The sequence below is a fragment of the Trachinotus anak genome, unplaced genomic scaffold (genome assembly GCF_046630095.1).
Source record: "Trachinotus anak isolate AG129_WGS33_773 ecotype Australia unplaced genomic scaffold, CSIRO_AGI_Tana_v1 ptg000028l, whole genome shotgun sequence".
In the NCBI taxonomy this organism is placed as follows: Eukaryota; Metazoa; Chordata; class Actinopteri; order Carangiformes; family Carangidae; genus Trachinotus; species Trachinotus anak.
Genome location: NW_027273879.1, coordinates 16,946,202 through 16,960,603, shown reverse-complemented (window position 1 = coordinate 16,960,603; position 14,402 = coordinate 16,946,202). Strand labels below are relative to the sequence as shown.

The 14,402-nt window shown below is 39.3% G+C and overlaps 1 protein-coding gene across 2 annotated transcripts in view; it reads left to right on the top strand.

Annotated features, from left to right (window-relative positions):
- lrrtm4l1 (leucine rich repeat transmembrane neuronal 4 like 1) overlaps window positions 1-14,402 on the top strand; it is a 55,226-nt gene that overhangs the window by 28,216 nt on the left and 12,608 nt on the right. The window lies entirely within an intron of this gene.

Genomic DNA, 14,402 nt, shown 5'->3' with positions numbered 1-14,402 from the left:
GCGTTGAAAATAGTATAAATGAAGCGTACATTTAAACGGATATTGGATTTATTCTGTGGATATCTTTTAAAAGTGTTTAAAACACGACTTTTCTGCCGGCCCCGTTGCACAGCAGCACATCGCTCTGCTTCTGTGCCAATGCTCCCGGCTGCTTCTCTAAACTGGCAGCGCACTGATCCAAATCTACTGCAGGTAACTCACTGACTATAGATAAGTACTTCACACAACCCCGCGTCGAATAACCTGAACTACCACTTTAAGGCATTATACACACAACTGTCCTTCTTAACAATGTCCTTGTTCAAATCACCAGTCAAATCACTGATGCGTATTTCTTCAGGCAGCTGGTAAAAATCATTTTCACCTGGTGGGCAATAAGCCTTCTTTAGATCGCTAGTTTTCAATTTTGGAGTCATGAATAGAGTCCCCAAGCTAAATAAATTGCAACTTCGCGGTTACAGCAGAGAAGTCAAATTTCATGGATGTTAAAGTGCAACGGGCCAAGTATGCCTGAGGCAAATGGTGGTCTGAAATGATACTTTGAGAATTCATTTAACAAAAACCACAGTCTTCCCCTAACCTTTGTTGCCTAAACCTAACTACAGATGAGGTTTTGGATGCAAACTTGGGTCTCTGGCATGATAGAGATGTTCTTTATATGCCCTCTATCCAGTCCAACCATGTCCTGCTGACTCCACAATCATTCATAAATGCATGTTCATTAAAAAAAAAAAAAATGTCTGAACTTAATCTAAGCAGAAGTTCATTTTGAAAGCAGCTTAGTTGTATGTGAGACTAATTTCTAGGAGACAGCATTCCCTGATATTGTCACACTTTGCATAATGACAATGGCCTCCCATGAGATACCTTCTATGAGAAAAAAAGAATTGGAAATACATTTATTTAAAGCTGTATAATGTGTTTAAGTCTTTTATTAGGCTCTTAATAAGGCCACGGTCCACATACATCAGTAATCAGTATGATAGCTGGTTCAAATCCAACAGCAGCATGTTTAACTTTGTAAGGACAACTAAACAGACAGAAATAATTTCATGGCAAAAGCAATCACAAAAAACAGTCTAAGAAATCAGCTATGAGTAGCTGAGGCTGTGATTGTCCCTTGTGAGAGAAAGAGAAAACATATTTGGCAGTTCACCGTTTCTCTCTGGTCTTTTCCTCAAGCACTCCCTGCATCTCGGAGATACTGCGCCGGTACCCCCTACCCCAGCCCCCCCCCCCTCTTCAGACAGCTTTGAAGAGAGAAGGATGTCACACAGCCAACCACAGCGCTCACTTTGCATGTCCCCTGGCTAATTTCCCCTCCAGTCCCGTTCCACTTGACAGGCATTCCTCCAAAAACCATTTAGAAGAACACTTTCATTTTCCGCTCCCTCTCCCCTTTACCTCATCAGTTTTAAGGAACCATTAAGAGCTTAAGTGCAAGCAAGCAGAGAGAGATCTCAGTGAATATACAGTCGGTCTCATATTCCAGATTCCAGAGAAGTCTTTTGCTCTCACACTTTTCTACCCCCCTCCACCCCCCAAATTTTCTTCCTTGCAGGCACTGAAACAGCGGCTTTTAATATGTGCATCATGAAATCCTCACTGGTCTTAAATTATTAAATTCATCATTTCTGTGATCAAACAAGATAGAGTTTTAAAAGACTGAATTATTAAGAGGTTTTTATGGTTATTCAAAAGCTTTCTGTTACTGTTCAATAATGTTTCTAAACTCCCAGTGTGTTACACTTGAGTGGGAGCAAGAACATGCTGCTCCTGTCAGCGGCTAAATGAACCGCTATTAATGACAACGAGTTGGGGGGGTAATGAGGGCAAGACGTATGTTTTTCATTGGTTGCCTCAAGTGTTTTTTTTCTGGCTGACAAAACAAAAATAAAACATCTTGGTTTTTCATCGTTTAAAAGCGGGCATGGTGAGAAGAGCCGCTCGGACCACAATGCCGGCAAACCCCTCGGCGAGAAGTATTTCCACTTATTCGGTGTAACAACCTCTTGACTATCTCTGAGGTGCAATTTCATGCACTCTTCCTCGAATGCTGGGTCATCCTCAAAAGAACCCCTCCCTAGTCAGGCTGCTGTGGGTGATGATGCATGTACTGAAATGTTGTAAATGTGGCTCTTTACCCGAGGCGCTCCTCCCTATCGTATATGCAGCAATACAGTCATACAAACTCAACACAAACCCCAATGAGCGGTGTATTATTAGCAACATCTGCAGCCTGGCTTGGCCCTGCAGCTAAGACAAATAGGGATCTTCCTTTTTACTGGATATCACAACAAAAACACAGCGAGAGAGAGAGAGAGAGACACGATTCTCTGGCTGATTTTTTTCAAAGTGTGTGTCTGTGTATGCGTGTGTGTTTGTGTCTCAGACTGAATAGGGGAAAACAGCTCAGTGGCACCTTATATAAAAGATCCACCCCCTCTATTGCCCTAAATTGAATTTTATAATCTCCTACCTGCCCCCCTCTTCCTTTTACCGCGGGCTTTGGCAGCCGCTGTATTCTTCATCCTCAGATAACAGTAGCATCAACCCACCCACCTTCACTTGTTCTGACGAAAACACACAAACATCTCATTCTGCCTCAGTCTTTGTAACTGCAAAGCTGGCACAAATACATAACACATGCTGAAATGCGCAGATACTGAATGGGAATAAGTGTAACTAGCTCTATCGTGACATGACATACGCTACACAATTATGGGTAATTAAAACCAGCACCACACCTGCCTACACAAGCTCACACGGGGTCTTTTCAAAGCAGGAACCTGTAATGTTGTGCTGCAACAGATGAGCCGAGGTTTGATTTTTTTCTCATTATGAGACTAAGATGATGTTAAAAGAGCTCGCTGTAATCAGTCCTCCCCGTGTGGAGCTAAAACAATTAGGTGATGAGATGATCAACAGAAAATTAATCTGCAATTATTTCTGATAATCGATGAACAGTTAATAGTTCAGTGCTACCAGGATCAAGCTTCAAGCTTTCAAGGATTTGCTGTTCGTCTTCGTCTTTGTCGTGTGATAGTCGGGGAATTGATAGCAAATCTTTCAGTTTTGAACAAGCAATGTGGAGAAGTCAAATTGAGCTCTGTGAAATTGCAATTGAATTTTTTCAGATTTCTTTTTAGACCAAGCAACCCACTGAGGAAAAAACACAACACACCTACTCTGTTCCGTACTGATCAGGAATCAGTTCCCTTGTGCTGCAAAATCCACCTTCCACATAGTCCGATCGAGGCAGTATCTGCCAGTGTTACACTCTCTTGAGAACAAAATTCCCCACCTTTCCCTCTCAGTGGAGATAGATACACAGTACGTCCAGTCAGTTCCATTGCTGGCAATACACCTACACGGTTAAATCAGGATGAGGTCACCCACCTGATGTGGCCTCATCCTGCGTTTTGCTGATTTTCAGAAATCATTTTTTTCACAGAACCAGAGCTGGTTTACTTTTTATTTGCACCATTATGAAAGTGATGGATAACGTGAAATCAGGCAAGAAGTGGCATGAAATCACTTGTATGCAGAGAGAGAGAGAGAGAGTGCCTGTAGGAGGCTTAGAGTAATAACACGTCCACCCTTTTTATGAAGGACTATGACAAAAAGCCACATCTGCCAGACATTCAGCACTTCGTGAGTATCGACACAGTGAGGAAGTACACACAAAAACCCTGCTTCTTCTTCTATTCTTCTCAAAAATCGTTTAGAGTCTGATTTGATTTGATTTGTTTGACAATAACAGCCCTTTGCTAATAGTTTAGACTCTGATTAAGTCTTTGTTTTGTGCATCAGACCTATTAGGAAAAAAAACAACAAAAAAAATGTCCATTTAATACAAGTTAGAAAATATTATTTTTTTCTGATATCGGAGATATTCAGACTGTGCAGCACGTCTTTGCGTGAAGGACGGCCATTCTTTTGTCCTTGTCATTTTAAAACATTCTCTTCCCTGTTGTCCCATAATAGGTTGTATTTTTTTTTTTTTGCCAGTATTATCAGATTCATATATTATTGCAACTGTTCAACAGCACAGTCTATACTTTGTGTCCTTGCTCTTTTGCTGTAAGTGGTGAAAATATACTGTATTTGCAGTATGTTTTTTTTTTTTCATTTCGTCACATTAATTTTAATTTCACAAGGCTCGGGTTCTTTCTCTGCAAATGTTTGAATTATTAAAGTGTGGTTTTCAGAGGGGAGCAGAGACATTTGTGGAGATCACATATTTTTTAATGGTGCCCTATAGGCATAGTGTTCATTTGCTGGAATCAGGCAGCAGCCACAGCCACCCACAGAGGCCACTCCTTTTAGTAGAACACAGTGGTGCTGCACTAAGTTGCTCTTCTGCTTATGTGACCCGCAAGTTTGAAAAGTTTACATTTTTATGTGGTCTTCATCGCGTAAAAAAACAATGTTGAGAAAAGTGTAAAAAGTTATGTTTTGGAATCTGGAAACAGTCTCATTATCGTCCGCAGACTGATGAACAGCTTGTGATTTGTTGCACAACCTTTCACAACACTTTGATTGGATTAAGTTGTTTACATGCGCCCTAATGCCACATGCCAGTGGCATGTGGTGACTTTTACAGATAGACAAGATGAGCCGAGGAACCAGCTACCCCTCCCACCCACTAAATGTGCGATTCAGCTGTTTACTACATCACCAAGAGAAATGGACCCGACTCAAACATACCTTTCCACGACATAAGCATTTGCATATCTCTTAAATTCAGTGCCTGTCCTGTCTCATGATTTTGTGCCACCTGACTTTCCTGTGCTGAAAATCTCTCCTCCCTGGCTGAAGAAGTATTAGGATGATTCCTTTGCACTGGCAGTAAACACATCAAATGTGCAATACATAAGAAAATATCTGAAATATTTACAATTAACTGACAGTGACTCACTCCAGTGACAGTTTAGACTCCTGTGTTGTCCTGCGTCAAATTTCCTGCACAAAGAACCCTGGTCAACAGAAAGGAAAAGATATTAATATGTTAATTAAAAAAACAGAAGAGAATTAAAAAAGCTTTGGGACAATGTTACATGGTTAACTTTAAATTGAATATGTCTGTGAAAGCTTTCCTTGTTCCACAGTAAACCCAGACTCCTCGTTCCTCCTCAAATGTTGACCAAGATGATTAGGGAGACAACTTCTGCTGCTCTGAGATGATAAATCACAGTGTAATTTTCTTGTAAATGGACTGCACTTATTTAGTCTTATCGACCACTCAGTGCACTTTACAGTACATGACACATTCACCCATTCGCACATCATATGCTTCATTGATGGAACAACCATCCATTGGAATTCGAGAATCAAGAGCAGCTTGACAAGCACACTTGTCTTCGATTCAATTCAATGAACCTTATTGTCCCTGGGGGGCGATTCAAAAGGGCACATAGAGTAGACATTAAAAACACACAGATACGCAACGAACAGCAAATTACTAGATGAATTCGAACAGGTTATACCAGCTCCTTTGTGGGACACAACGTTCTGAGATGTTTATTATTATATGAGGACCTTTTCAGAAAAATGGAAGTGCCAGAAACATATAAAACTGCCACAAAAGCTGTGTAGATGATATTGTGTGAAGCTGTGCAGGTTGTTGTGCATGGTCTTACAGGATGAGGAACTGTGAATTCAGGTGAGATGGATCCAGGGAAAGTAATCCGCTGTCAGACATGGAGCGCTTGGTCAAACGCACATGAAGCAAGTGTATTTAGGGCGTGTCCCAAATTCACTTCTGCTAATTTCGACAGTGAAAAATTGGCCACAGCACCTGACACATGGTTCAAAAGGATTGTGCAAAGTTTCTTAATTAATCACGGTAGTATTTTGGGCGTAACATGCTGTCCAATAAGAGTGCCGTCTTCCATTCCCTTTGAAAGCCAGGCGCGCTTGCAGCTTGGTGAATTGCTATTACAACGGCGGATTTACCACAAAGAAAGAAAGAACGCTTCTCTGCAGGGGAAGCAGATATCTGTCGAAGCGGGGGAGGCACGCGGAAAACAGCTGTTTATGGCTTGTAGCGCTCTCTCTCTCTCTCTCTCCCTCTCACTGACTGTCCCCTCCCCCCATTTCTCCCATTCCCTTGGGAAAATGGAATTATGGCTGCAAGTTTTATTTACAGCCTAAGAAACCACATATTCTGTCTATCATCTCCTTTGTCCTGCTTCAGTATCAGTGGGGCACCTGCACATAACTTGCACAGCCTGTGTTGTGTGTGTCAGTGTGTGTGTGTGCACCCACCCATGTAGACGCATGTTACTATCTTGATAATGTGCCCTTAAAATAACAGTGAAACACTGTGACATTGAGTTCAGACCAGGTTTTTGCTGGTCAATCATGGTCTTGCTCTCTGCCGCCTCGAGAGAGCAACAAAGGGCCTGACCACAGATCACTTTAAGAACAACACGGGAGCTCAGATGGGTGCAAGTGGGTCTCAGGGTGAATAAGTCCGACCTTTCACTGGTCCCAGTCGCCAATGTGATGATTGCTGCTTTTCTCTGTTTTATATCGTTGTCAACTGAATATCTTGGGACTGTTGAACAGACTAAACAAGCAACACGAAGACGGCACCTTGTACTTTATATTCCAAAGATGATGAATGAACATTTAGGACTGAACTGAAAGAACATTTACATTTACATTTAGTCATTTAGCAGACGCTTTTTTCCAAAGCGACTTACAGAAAGGGGAACAATCAAGGTTAAGTGCGATAAGAAAGAAGGGGAAGCTCAATGTTTTTTTGTTTTTTTTGTTTTTTGTTTTTTGTTTTTTTAACAGGGGAGAGATCACTTGTTGATTCACCATCTGTCTTTTGATTTTCTTTCTTTTTAATTCTTCCTGTTGCTAACCGGCTGCTCCAGTTTTTGCCATGGATGTAAACTTACGCAATCAGACTGAGATGGCAAGTATACGATGTGGTCCGGCCAGCAACAACATAAAAGTTCCTATCACTGGCTCATCACAGCCATTTGCTTTAATACGAGGGGGAAAAAATTAAAGATCATTTTGTTTTAAAACATTATTATTATTATCATTTTAATTTATGTTTGTAATTAGATCTTTTCACCAAAATTGTACTTTTATGCATATGACTTGTCAGCCCACTTGCAATACCTTTGCAGTCCACCAGTGGGCCCCAGCCCACAGGTTGGGAACCACTGCCATGGACAACACAATTGTTTAATCAGAAAATATCTACAGATAAATCAATAACAAAAAAATAATTGTTGCAGCACTGTATCACATCACCACATTTTCATATACATTGAAGAGCCAAAGCATTATGACCCGTCTCAGATGTCGCAAATTACGTTAATGTAAAAATTATGTTCAGGTTTGTAAAAATCAACTTGTAATCACATGGATTGTCAGACATTATGTGGATAATTCTATAGAGGTACAGTCACTGGCTAACACATTATATACTGCCACATATGAAAACCAGTTTTGGCCAATTTATTAGCCTTTTTGCATGAGCACTGGATTAAACAAATGATTAATTAAGTCATTATAATGTTTTCCCTTTAAATCTCCTTTAATCGGGTTCTTGTAAAAACTAATGATGTGAGAAACCCTTTAAGAGGTTACCCATTACGCAACACCACACAGGAGCTGTCCACTTAAAAAGCAAACACATGTAGATTAGCTTTCGAGGGCCAGTCCTAGGTTGTGAAGTGGGGATCAGCTGTTGGAAGAAAGACAATGCAGTGCTGGAGCATGAGTGTAGAAATACTGTAAGTACTAAAAACCAAGCTTAAGGTGTTTTGACTCATTTTGACTCATGTTTTGACTCATTTTCATTGAGGAGTTGCTGTTATTATGTATTTATTTATTTCGTTTCTCTGATGCAGGAAGCAGCGGGGACCATTGTTACTTGTTTATAATATTAGTACATTTCCTGCTTAACAGGTCTACTCATCAGATGCAAGGTTTTCCCAGTTTCAGGCTTTTAGATTGTAGTCAATCAGGATTGGTTAACATCCTCATAGTGTTTTACACCAGGGCGCTTGAAAAGTTCAAGGTATCGCGTTCAGGACCATGATATGATTTGCATTTCATGTTCTGCTAAATGTCACATTACGCCTGCTATTTAGTATGACACTGTCGCTAGTAGTTGCAGTAGGGGTGCTAATTGCACTACTGCACCCTCTGGCAAGTGTCAACAGCCACTCCAGTGGGAAAGGGAGGGAAATGAGAGAGATGTCTCCTGCAGCCATCTGGCAGTTCTTCGGGATCAAGTCCTATCATGTCAGAAAGTCAGAGATGATTTCGACCATATGAACAGGATCTGAATCAAGAACCTTTAACAAAGGATGGAAAGACAGTAAACATACCTTGTAGTTTCCAATGGTGTCCAAAGGCATTAAACATGTAAAAACACATTTTTGTTACTGGCATCGCTTCAGCATGGCAGTGTACTGTCAGAAATTAAGCTAATGAATGAATTAAGCCAAACAAAATTGGAAAAATAAAACTTAATTAAACATGCTTATCCTTTTGGCCACAAAATTATAAACTAGATGCCAAGTAGCCTAAAGACCAAACTGTGTGGTGTTTTGTTGGATTAATAAGACCTCAGCCAGAGTCCTGTTATCTTTGAATTTCCATAGAATGTCTCCATTGTTCGAGATATCCTCTTTGGTATAATGTGAATTTTAGGATGTCAGGAAACTAATGGGGGATAATGAATATTTCAGCCCTCAGACAAAATATTACAACTGACACATTCTTTTTTTTTTTAACACTGAGATAAAAAAAAAAAAAAATTATATGTCATGAAATAAGGGAACAGTTTCATGAAATAATTCATAAAATCTGACCCTGATCCTTATCAGAGCAACAGAAATCTTTTGACAAGCAGCCTTTTTGATCAAAAGGTCAAAGCCATTTCAAATTTGGGGGAGGGGAAGTGTATGAGTTACTCATTTCTCAACAAGTGCCAAAAATACAACTGAATGAGGCACCATTTGTGCTGTGCCTGGTCTCCTGTGATTTCATGTAATTTGGACCATTGTCGTCAATCTGCACAAACAGAAGTGAGAAAATTGTTTTTCCAGGATGTAAGGATTACATGAATGAGATAACTAGATACATGTTAGAGCTGAAATTATCATATGAATGGGCACAATTTTGATATTATGGCCTAATTACACTGGTCATTTCAACTGCCTTGTATTGGAGATAAAATACAGATGACATTGACTACACATTCATTTTCACCAAGCAACATTTATGAGTCTCTGACCAGATTGCAAATCCTATCATGGCAATTCTGTCAGTCTTGAATTTCTCTCTGAGATTCTTCAGTTCAGAGGTGGTGGTAATGTACGTGAGGCTGTCAATCCTTCCCAGAGAAGAGTAACTTGTGAACTTCAGCAACAATAGCAGTTAAGTAGCTTAGTTTGCTAGCTAACTGTTATCCATAAACAAACACAAACACATGGCTGAATTTTGGGTAAGGATGTACAATGGGTCATCCATTAAAGGTCCCATATTGTAGAAAGTGAGATTTCTACTTTTTTATTATTAAAAAGCAGACCTATGTTTGATATAAATATTGTATTAAAGTATTGTATTAAATATTGTAAGTATCGGCACGCTTAATCCACGCAGAAATACGCACAGCCCAATTTTAGAAACTGTGCCTTAAAGTAGCGTGACAGAGGAGATATAAAGTAATATTGAGTTGGTCCTTAACCCGTAACCCTCTGGGGTCAGCATGCCCGCTGCTTAAAAAAATTATCCTGTGAAACCTTCTTCTTCAGTCTACTTTAAAGTTTATTTTGTTGCAGTGAATTTATTTTGTAGAACTATGTGAGGGGAATAAAAAGCCAACATACATACCGTAATTTCCAGACTATTGAGTAATTTCCAGACTATTCCAACTAAATTGAAAAAGAAAAAAGGATTTGTACATATATAGGCCGCACCTCTTTATAAGCCGCAGTGTCCACGTTGTAACATCAGATATTTACACAGAAAGATTTTTTTAATTTTTATTTTAATAAGTGCTTTTTTCCGAACAGTGCCTGTAACACGGCAGTAACAAGCAGTCACAGCAGTAACACAACTGGTTAAAAAAAAAATAACCAGCCTACCAGCCGTAGGCCGTTAGCCTACCAGAAAAGTCACTGATCCCTATCTTCATCTTCCTCCTGCGCAGAGCACACAATTAGTTTGTTTTTTTACACTGACCAAGGAAGATCGCACACACATCGGTCTCTACTACTGCAGCCCTGGAACAGATCCTGGAACAGCTTTTCCTAATATGAAAGTGGTGAGGACAGCGAGGAAAATCGTTTCCGTTTTTAGATTCTCTTCAGGATGGGGAAAAGTATTTTATCTCAGTCAAGTCTGCACAGACACAGCACATGATATTGCATCATAGTGGTGTTCATGTGCCACTTCCTGGAGCTGAGCTTGCCAGTGCCTGCAGGATGGAGACTACTGCTGGACACAAGACCTGTCTGTGCTGCAGCATGCACAGGTGAAGGCAAACAAAAACCCTGTGAAAACAAAAAGGGTGTCATGTCCACATACAAACTGTTTTGATGCCTGGCATCCTGATTAGGACTGAAAATTACATGATAAAAATAATTTAATTCATCCCGAAGGAAATTCTTGTACCAGATGCTCAAATTTTGTATTATACCAGTAATTTAAAGTGATTGCACTTTCTATTCAGGCAGAAATAGCAGAGACAATGTCATTCCAGGCTGATGGGCCATTGTCTTTGACAGTGAGGAGGGACACTATTAACAGTGTGTTGACACCTACTTCATTAATATTCATTGTGTAGGCCACCGGTTTAGAAAAAAAATATGTCACTCCAAGTTCTTACTCTTTAGTAGTCAATCCATATGAATTTCTACATGATTTAATCACCTGTCTGTGTGGGTTGAAACATCCATATATCTTTCTTAGCTATAATAGTAAATATTACAATATATTTCCCATATTCGTGTCTGGCAGACTCTTTTAATGTGATTTCATACACCCCTAAAGTGGAACGTTCCATTTCTTACCCTCTATCTGCCTCACTCCAACAGTGGCAGGGGTTAAACTGGGCCGGAGCTGAGTTTCATTTTCCTTCAATATCATATCATCATATCACACATGTATTTTTTCAATCTACCAGTAAACCTAATTGTAGACTACATGAGCAGTCTACTCAGTATCTAATGGTGCAAAAAGCACCATTTGACACTCAGTAAAATCATTTTGCTCCGTAAGTGAAAGTTTAAGGTCGCTGTGCGATAAGACGCTGACAGCAAAGAGCATCAGAGGAAAGTGAGAAATATCCGCAAATCTGTTATTGTCATTTATTCCCATGGTGTTGCTCCTTTCACGCTGTGCGCACACAGGCAGGTGTGTGTGTGGGTTACTCTGGTTACGCCGACACAGCTGGGATTGGCTCCAGCCTCCGGATAAGCAGTATAGATAATGGATGGATGGGAGCTCATTCATTTTTAAATATCTTGTTTTTTCTGACCAACAGTTCTATTATCAAGTGCAACAAAGAAATGCATCAGATCCTCACATTTGAGAAGCTGGAACCAGTAAATATCAGGTATCTTTGCTTATAAAAAACTAAAGCAATTATTCAATAATCAATTTCATCTACTTAAAACCTGATTTTACACTTTTTTATGTCAATTGTCAAATGTCAAAGCTAATAAACAACCAAAACAAGCAGCCTTTTCCATTGTTGAACAATAAATCCAGTTTAGTTTTTGAAATAGCTGCCAGATGCTGACTTCCAACAATTTCTGAATATATTGAAATGAATACGAAATATCACATCGTTAAAGCAGACATGAACTGAAGGACTGAAGAGGTTAAGGTAATAGTTCTGGTCTAATTGTACACCACACAGTGACATAGCACCTATACACTACAAAAATATAATTAGGAATTACACAGCTACAGTAAAGAGAATGTTATTTGACACACGTTCAGTTTTCAGTTAATCAAAATCAGGGGGGACAAGGACTTGAGATTGGTGATATTTATAGTGTGTCATTTTAAAGGTGGCCCCTCACTGCCTATGATTTCTTTGAAGCATCCCCTTTTGTGAATGATTCACTTTACCTCTAGCCAGCTGTAACGCTGCCATCAGAAAACTCTCACTATTCAATATTCTCAACACCTCTGCTTGGTCAGAATCAGTCGCTGAAGACACTGAATATACACTTTATAAAACACAGCAGCACAACATTATGAAGGAACAACGCAGGCTTAATTTGAGTCCACTGATTTCTATTTTACTTCTAATCAAATAAGATTGTGCCGATATCTGTCCAAACAAAATGTAATGAATCATCTGAAAAAGGTTTTTATCATGATTATAGCAATATGAAGGAATCCATTTTAATTTACATCTTTCATCCTTACTGACGTCAACAATCCCCTCTTCCTGCAGCCAGTGGCCAAAATACTGTCCCGAAGAAATAATGGAGCAATGAAAGTGTTTACAACAATTCTATCACACTTAATCATATTAGAATGCATTGTGTTGCAACAAGAAAGGCCTGAACTGATTTGCTGAGTATAGATTTTGATCCATGTAAAGATGTTTACTCAGTCAGCCTTAGAAGGAAAGATACAGTGACATTTTCTAACATCACTGGGTATAAATATTTCCGCAAGACTGACTTGCTGCAGAACAGTTCTGCACTATATGACATGAAATCAAAGACCAGACTGTTGGTTCCCTAGTGCGGCTTTGGTAATGAGTTATTCATGCTTATAAAATGTTGATTAATTGAACCGTCTCTGACCACAGAAATAATACACACTACTAATTTAGGGCGACTTTTTCTTCCCTCGATTAGTTATTATTGGGTTATTTCATACAGCAAGTCATTACGGTCTGTCTAACACTTATTCATTTAATTTTCTCGTGGAAAAATAAATGTCAATAACAGAAAATCGAGGAAAAAATGACTTCTGTTCCATGGTACATTTGCAGCTAGGAGTAAATGCAGCAAAATGATTCTTTTTTACTAGTTATGACCCACTATTCCCAAATACAAGGAGGACGGCCTTGGGGATGGAAAAAGTTGTTTTGATTTAAACAAGTACAGACACCTAGCTGTAGAAGTGGAGCGTTAGTTGTGGAGAAGCGCTGAGGGGATGTCCTGAGCTGGGAGAAGAGGATCTGCAGGAAGCAGACATGACCAAAGCAGAACCCCTGTGACGCTCGATTTCCAGCAGGGCCCCAGCAGAAATGTGGTAGAGGAGGGAGGATTTGGATGGGAACATAGTGTCAGTTTTAAACTACTGCGGTGCACAGTAGGGCTGATATAATATATGCAAAAAGAAGATGGAAAGCTGTGAACTGTCAGAGATTTTGCGGTAGTATGCCTGGTTGTATTAAGCCATTGTGGGCATTATTGAAAATCAGGGAGCAGGACTTTATTCGAGTATTGAGGATTTCTTTTTAATCAAAATCAAGCATCTTGATCTTTTCTGGTATACAAATCAACGGATTAGCAAAACACAGACGTTTCAGTCGAGTTGTTTTATCTTTAGACACTTTAATAATTGAATTGAATTGAATTGAGAAGTTACGCTCTAAACTTCTGAATTCAAGGACTCAAAGGTTTAGTTGTCACAGACAGACACAAAATAAGGAGTCAAATGTAATCTGGCATGCTCTTAACCCTATAATGCCAAATTTCTAGGTCTCAGAAATTTCAAACATTTCTGAGACCTATTGCATCACCTTATGGTAAAAACTTCACTCAAAACCCTCTTGTATCCAATCTGATACTTGTCGTCCAACCCCTGGTGGATCCCTTTATCACTACAAGTACATGGGACAATCCAAGTTGGCCACCTTCAGATAGTTCCCAACACACTGGATCAAGGTAAAGAAAATTGTGATTTTTCCAGTGACATTTTCTTTGAATTTTTTAGTAATATTCTAACATGAAAACTTAATCTGTTGAAGCAATTTATAATTACATAATTTTTTGCATTTTAGTATGTAGTAAAACCGTGTATAAAATTTGGAAAAACCTATATGCAAATAATTTTTTGTAATTTTTTTTTTTTAATTTTGTGAAAGGGCCAAATAAAGGTTCCAGATTCAAGAAATCAGAATTTTCTGTCCATTATTTCTGGGGTCGGGCATTACAGGGTTAAGGCTGAGAGACAATAATGAAAATAAGAGGTAGAGAAAATGAAATATAAAGAAAAATATACAGGAGAAATAGAAAAGATGCAATCTGTAAATATACATAAACATTTTACATTTAAATACCCCACCTCTTAAGAAAACCATATAATAAAGCTTTGTACAGGCTTCAGTGTCAATATGCAAATGCTGAAGGCAATGCAGTGGATTCACAAAGGACGAGGTGCAGTAC